Below are 7,868 nucleotides of genomic sequence, written 5' to 3' on the forward strand. Positions count from 1 at the left end.
CCACAGAATAGTGTTGCTAGTGTTCATGTGGTTAATGTCTTTAAAGATTTTGTATCATTGTTGAAGTCATTGTTTGTTACCTGAACATTTCACCTCCAGTCTGTAGGTGGAAAGAAAAGACTCATGTGTTCCACACTTCCTCAGTGAAGACTCAGATCCAACACAGGGAGATGAAATCGTCCATACAAGTTGTTCTGTAAAACCCAAACTCATTTTCACTGAAACAGCAGAGCCACAGTCCAGCGGTCTACAAACTACAGCTGATGAGTTCTGGTTCCACTTAGAATCACCATCCACTGGTCTCCATTCTCCCTGGTGTTTCATCTCCACTCTACCAGTACACTGACTGGCTCCTCCCACCAATCTGACATCAGACTCTGTACAGATACAAGAGAGTAACCAGCATAGATATTTAAAGAAGTGGGGGCACTCTTATCACTGTACATCATCATGACGTAAAATAGACACTACGATGTAAAAGTATCCATTCATTGTCAATGGGAATGTAATGTTTGTGTAGGACAAAGTTTGTACATCACGTACACCAAAAGCTGGACATAGTAGGGGCTAGCGCCCCTTAAAATTCCACCCGCGTGAAATGAGGGGCTCTCTTATCATCATATATCATCATGTCCAGCTTTTAATGTTTGTGTTTACACTATGACGTAAAAATGGCCATTCATTATCAATGGCATTTAATGTTTGCGTTAGGACAAAGTTTGTGTTTACACACACACTAAAGGCTGGACATAGGAGGGGCTAGCTCCCCTTAAAAATAGATCCCCCATTTGTGTCCAGCGTAAGGAGGAAGTCAAGCGCAACTTAAGTGTGGAAGGCACATTGCGTCACTGCCGCTCAAGTGACTACTGGCCAATGACAGCGAAACTTTTCCGGGACTTATCAATTCAATCCAAGGGAGGTTTATTGGCATGAGAAAACAAACGTTTACATGGCCTCTGATTGGCCGACCGAACGTCACTTCTGTGATGCACGTGGAAGCTTGCTCATGCTTCCGCTATGCTTTGCAAGGAATCTCGCGAAAACTTGCCTCCTCTCGAGAAGCACACGCCCCAGAGCCGAAGGAGGCGTTTTCCATTCTATGTCTATGGTAACCAGTGAAACATTAATATTGTCACTCACTATATAATATTAATCAAAAAGTGTAGTTTGTCTTTTACCTGAGCAGGTGAGTCCAACAGTCTTGTCAGGTGAGCAGGTGTTTCTAGTTGAGTCTGAGGTTCTACAGTCCAGGAGAACAGACTCGTTGCCTTGACACTGGAACTCTTTGGTCCACATTGGAGCCTTCACTTCTCCATAGAGCGCCCCCTGGAGGACTGAAGGAGCCCCACAGTCAAGCTCCCTACAGACCACCTCTGCATCCTTCTGGTCAAAGTCACCTTCACACACTGAGACCCAAGACTGGTTAGACTTCACCTCCACTCTGCCTGAACACACACTAGGACCATTCACCAACCTCACAGACTCTGGAAAGAGAGAGAGGGGGGGGGGGGGGGATTAACCAGTAGGCTACAGGTAATGAATTAATCCATTATAGAATATATTGAACTCTGAATACAACAGAGACAATACTGTAGTCCCTATGCACTGAGAGAGAGAGATTAAGAATGAATGCTTTATATTTTATGTTTCAGAAATAACAAGAAATTTATATTTACTAGATGAAAGAAAAAAAGCCATTGTTTGTTACCTGAACAGATCACCTCCAGTCGCCAAGTGGACGTCCAAGTCTCATGTGTTCCACACTCCCTCAGTGAAGACTCCGATCCAACACAGGGAGATGTAATCTTCCATACAAGTTGTTCTAACCCAAAGCTTGTTTTCTCTGAAACAGCAGAGCCACAGTGTAGCTGTCTACACACTACAGCTGATGAGTTCTGGTTCCACGTAGGATCACCTCTCACTGGTCTCCATTCTCCCTGGTGTTTCATCTCCAGTCTACCAGTACACTGACTGGCTCCTCCCACCAATCTGACACCATCAGACTCTGTAGAGAGACAAGAGAGTAACCAGTGAAAAATGTAATATTGTCACTATAATACTCATCAAAAAGTGTAGTTTGTCTTTACCTGAGCAGGTGAGTCCAACAGTCTTGTCAGGTGAGCAGGTGTTTCTAGTCGAGTCTGAGGTTCTACAGTCCAGGAGAACAGACTCGTTGCCTTGACACTGGAACTCTTTGGTCCACATTGGAGCCTTCACTTCTCCATAGAGCGCCCCCTGGAGGACTGAAGGAGCCCCACAGTGAAGCTCCCTACAGACCACCTCTGCATCCTGCTGGTCAAAGTCACCTTCACACACTGAGACCCAAGACTGGTTAGACTTCACCTCCACTCTGCCTGAACACACACTAGTCCCATTCACCAACCTCACAGACTCTGGTGAGAGAGAGGGGGGGGGGGGGGGGGATTAACCAATAGGCTACAGAATTAATCCATTATTGAGTATATTGAACTCTTAACACAACATAGACAAGTAGTGTAGTGTCCCTACTCCCTATGCACTCAGAGATATTAAGACAAACAAGACAAAGAAAACAATGTTGATGATGATGATGATATCGGTACATGTCAAATAACTACAGACAGACAGACAGACAGACAGACAGACAGACAGATCTACAAGCTGTGTGCTTCGTGTGTGCTTGTAGATCTGCTACTTTCAGCAAATGTGTGCCACAAAATTGTGTTGCCAGTGTCCATGTGGTTAATAAATGTCTTAAAGATTAATATCATTGTTGAAGTCATTGTTTGTTACCTGAACATTTCACCTCCAGTCTGTGGGTGGAAATAAAAGACTCATGTGTTCCACACTCCCTCAGTGAAGACTCAGATCCAACACAGGGAGATGTAATCTTCCATACAAAATGTTCTGTAAAATCCACAGTCCTTTTCTTTGAAACAGCAGAGCCACAGTCCAGCTGTCTACACACTACAGCTGATGAGTTCTGGTTCCATTCAGATGTACCAGTCACTGGTCTCCATTGTCCCTGGTGTTTCATCTCCACTCTACCAGTACACTGACTGTCTCCTCCCACCAATCTGACATCAGACTCTGTACAGATACAAGAGAGTAACCAGCATAGATATTTAAAGAAGTGGGGGCGCTCTTATCACTGTACATCATCATGACGTAAAATAGACACTACGATGTAAAAGTATCCATTCATTGCCAATGGGAATGTAATGTTTGTGTAGGACAAAGTTTGTACATCACGTACACCAAAAGCTGGACATAGTAGGGGCTAGCGCCCCTCAAAATTCCACCCGCGTGAAATGAGGGGCTCTCTTATCATCATATATCATCATGTCCAGCTTTTAATGTTTGTGTTTACACTATGACGTAAAAATGGCCATTCATTATCAATGGCATTTAATGTTTGCGTTAGGACAAAGTTTGTGTTTACACACACACACTAAAAGCTGGACATAGGAGGGGCTAGCGCCCCTTAAAAATAGATCCCCCATTTGTGTCCAGCGTAAGGAGGAAGTCAAGCGCAACTTAAGTGTGGAAGGCACATTGCGTCACTGCCGCTCAAGTGACTACTGGCCAATGACAGCGAAACTTTTCCGGGACTTATCAATTCAATCCAACGGAGGTTTATTGGCATGAGAAAACAAACGTTTACATGGCCTCTGATTGGCCGACCGAACGTCACTTCTGTGATGCACATGGAAGCTTGCTCATGCTTCCGCTATGCTTTGCAAGGAATCTCGCGAAAACTTGCCTCCTCTCGAGAAGCACACGCCCCAGAGCCGAAGGAGGCGTTTTCCATTCTATGTCTATGGTAACCAGTGAAACATTAATATTGTCACTCACTATATAATAATAATCAAAAAGTGTAGTTTGTCTTTTACCTGAGCAGGTGAGTCCAACAGTCTTGTCAGGTGAGCAGGTGTTTCTAGTTGAGTCTGAGGTTCTACAGTCCAGGAGAACAGACTCGTTGCCTTGACACTGGAACTCTTTGGTCCACATTGGAGCCTTCACTTCTCCATAGAGTGCCCCCTGGAGGACTGAAGGAGCCCCACAGTCAAGCTCCCTACAAACCACCTCTGCATCCTTCTGGTCAAAGTCACCTTCACACACTGAGACCCAAGACTGGTTAGACTTCACCTCCACTCTGCCTGAACACACACTAGTCCCATTCACCAACCTCACAGACTCTGAGTCTGGAGAGAGAGAGAGAGAGGGGGGGGGGGGGGGGGGGATTAACCAGTAGGCTACAGGTAATGAATTAATCCATTATAGAATATATTGAACTCTGAATACAACAGAGACAATACTGTAGTCCCTATGCACTGAGAGAGAGAGATTAAGAATGAATGCTTTATATTTTATGTTTCAGAAATAACAAGAAATTAATATTTACTAGATGAATAGCGCCCCTCAAAATTCCACCCGCGTGAAATGAGGGGCTCTCTTATCATCATACAGTATATCATCATGTCCAGCTTTTAATGTTTGTGTTTACACTATGACGTAAAAATGGCCATTCATTATCAATGGCATTTAATGTTTGCGTTAGGACAAAGTTTGTGTTTACACACACACTAAAGGCTGGACATAGGAGGGGCTAGCTCCCCTTAAAAATAGATCCCCCATTTGTGTCCAGCGTAAGGAGGAAGTCAAGCGCAACTTAAGTGTGGAAGGCACATTGCGTCACTGCCGCTCAAGTGACTACTGGCCAATGACAGCGCATCTTTTCCGGGACTTATCAATTCAATCCAAGGGAGCTTTATTGGCATGAGAAAACAAACGTTTACATGGCCTCTGATTGGCCGACCGAACGTCACTTCTGTGATGCACATGGAAGCTTGCTCATGCTTCCGCTATGCTTTGCAAGGAATCTCACGAAAACTTGCCTCCTCTCGAGAAGCACACGCCCCAGAGCCGAAGGAGGCGTTTTCCATTCTATGTCTATGGTAACCAGTGAAACATTAATATTGTCACTCACTATATAATAATAATCAAAAAGTGTAGTTTGTCTTTTACCTGAGCAGGTGAGTCCAACAGTCTTGTCAGGTGAGCAGGTGTTTCTAGTTGAGTCTGAGGTTCTACAGTCCAGGAGAACAGACTCGTTGCCTTGACACTGGAACTCTTTGGTCCACATTGGAGCCTTCACTTCTCCATAGAGTGCCCCCTGGAGGACTGAAGGAGCCCCACAGTCAAGCTCCCTACAAACCACCTCTGCATCCTTCTGGTCAAAGTCACCTTCACACACTGAGACCCAAGACTGGTTAGACTTCACCTCCACTCTGCCTGAACACACACTAGTCCCATTCACCAACCTCACAGACTCTGAGTCTGGAGAGAGAGAGAGAGAGGGGGGGGGGGGGGGGGGGATTAACCAGTAGGCTACAGGTAATGAATTAATCCATTATAGAATATATTGAACTCTGAATACAACAGAGACAATACTGTAGTCCCTATGCACTGAGAGAGAGAGATTAAGAATGAATGCTTTATATTTTATGTTTCAGAAATAACAAGAAATTAATATTTACTAGATGAATAGCGCCCCTCAAAATTCCACCCGCGTGAAATGAGGGGCTCTCTTATCATCATACAGTATATCATCATGTCCAGCTTTTAATGTTTGTGTTTACACTATGACGTAAAAATGGCCATTCATTATCAATGGCATTTAATGTTTGCGTTAGGACAAAGTTTGTGTTTACACACACACTAAAGGCTGGACATAGGAGGGGCTAGCTCCCCTTAAAAATAGATCCCCCATTTGTGTCCAGCGTAAGGAGGAAGTCAAGCGCAACTTAAGTGTGGAAGGCACATTGCGTCACTGCCGCTCAAGTGACTACTGGCCAATGACAGCGCATCTTTTCCGGGACTTATCAATTCAATCCAAGGGAGCTTTATTGGCATGAGAAAACAAACGTTTACATGGCCTCTGATTGGCCGACCGAACGTCACTTCTGTGATGCACATGGAAGCTTGCTCATGCTTCCGCTATGCTTTGCAAGGAATCTCGCGAAAACTTGCCTCCTCTCGAGAAGCACACGCCCCAGAGCCGAAGGAGGCGTTTTCCATTCTATGTCTATGGTAACCAGTGAAACATTAATATTGTCACTCACTATATAATAATAATCAAAAAGTGTAGTTTGTCTTTTACCTGAGCAGGTGAGTCCAACAGTCTTGTCAGGTGAGCAGGTGTTTCTAGTTGAGTCTGAGGTTCTACAGTCCAGGAGAACAGACTCGTTGCCTTGACACTGGAACTCTTTGGTCCACATTGGAGCCTTCACTTCTCCATAGAGCGCCCCCTGGAGGACTGAAGGAGCCCCACAGTCAAGCTCCCTACAGACCACCTCTGCATCCTTCTGGTCAAAGTCACCTTCACACACTGAGACCCAAGACTGGTTAGACTTCACCTCCACTCTGCCTGAACACACACTAGGACCATTCACCAACCTCACAGACTCTGGAAAGAGAGAGAGGGGGGGGGGGGGGGGGGGATTAACCAGTAGGCTACAGGTAATGAATTAATCCATTATAGAATATATTGAACTCTGAATACAACAGAGACAATACTGTAGTCCCTATGCACTGAGAGAGAGAGATTAAGAATGAATGCTTTATATTTTATGTTTCAGAAATAACAAGAAATTAATATTTACTAGATGAAAGAAAAAAAGCCATTGTTTGTTACCTGAACAGATCACCTCCAGTCGCCAAGTGGACGTCCAAGTCTCATGTGTTCCACACTCCTTCAGTGAAGACTCCGATCCAACACAGGGAGATGTAATCTTCCATACAAGTTGTTCTAACCCAAAGCTTGTTTTCTCTGAAACAGCAGAGCCACAGTGTAGCTGTCTACACACTACAGCTGATGAGTTCTGGTTCCACGTAGGATCACCTCTCACTGGTCTCCATTCTCCCTGGTGTTTCATCTCCAGTCTACCAGTACACTGACTGGCTCCTCCCACCAATCTGACACCATCAGACTCTGTAGAGAGACAAGAGAGTAACCAGTGAAAAATGTAATATTGTCACTATAATACTCATCAAAAAGTGTAGTTTGTCTTTTACCTGAGCAGGTGAGTCCAACAGTCTTGTCAGGTGAGCAGGAGGTGTTTCTAGTCGAGTCTGAGGTTCTACAGTCCAGGAGAACAGACTCGTTGCCTTGACACTGGAACTCTTTGGTCCACATTGGAGCCTTCACTTCTCCATAGAGCGCCCCCTGGAGGACTGAAGGAGCCCCACAGTGAAGCTCCCTACAGACCACCTCTGCATCCTGCTGGTCAAAGTCACCTTCACACACTGAGACCCAAGACTGGTTAGACTTCACCTCCACTCTGCCTGAACACACACTAGTCCCATTCACCAACCTCACAGACTCTGGTGAGAGAGAGGGGGGGGGGGGGGGGGGGGGATTAACCAATAGGCTACAGAATTAATCCATTATTGAGTATATTGAACTCTTAACACAACATAGACAAGTAGTGTAGTGTCCCTACTCCCTATGCACTCAGAGATATTAAGACAAACAAGACAAAGAAAACAATGTTGATGATGATGATGATATCGGTACATGTCAAATAACTACAGACAGACAGACAGACAGACAGACAGACAGACAGACAGACAGACAGACAGACAGATCTACAAGCTGTGTGCTTCGTGTGTGCTTGTAGATCTGCTACTTTCAGCAAATGTGTGCCACAAAATTGTGTTGCCAGTGTCCATGTGGTTAATAAATGTCTTAAAGATTAATATCATTGTTGAAGTCATTGTTTGTTACCTGAACATTTCACCTCCAGTCTGTGGGTGGAAATAAGAAAAGACTCATGTGTTCCACACTCCCTCAGTGAAGACTCAGATCCAACACAGGGAGATGTAAT

The 7,868-nt window shown here is 44.8% G+C and overlaps 1 long non-coding RNA gene across 1 annotated transcript; it reads right to left on the reverse strand.

Annotated features, from left to right (window-relative positions):
• Window positions 1-1,380: 1,380 nt before the first annotated feature.
• On the reverse strand, window positions 1,381-2,182 carry LOC306923139. Its single transcript, XR_013790005.1, has 3 exons — window positions 2,088-2,182; window positions 1,709-2,005; window positions 1,381-1,484 (listed from the first exon to the last, which is right to left on the reverse strand). It is a non-coding gene; the product is annotated as an uncharacterized lncRNA (long non-coding RNA).
• Between the last annotated feature and the right edge of the window lie 5,686 nt (window positions 2,183-7,868).

Source organism: Electrona antarctica (assembly GCF_951216825.1).
Source record: "Electrona antarctica genome assembly, chromosome: 5".
In the NCBI taxonomy this organism is placed as follows: domain Eukaryota; kingdom Metazoa; phylum Chordata; class Actinopteri; order Myctophiformes; family Myctophidae; genus Electrona; species Electrona antarctica.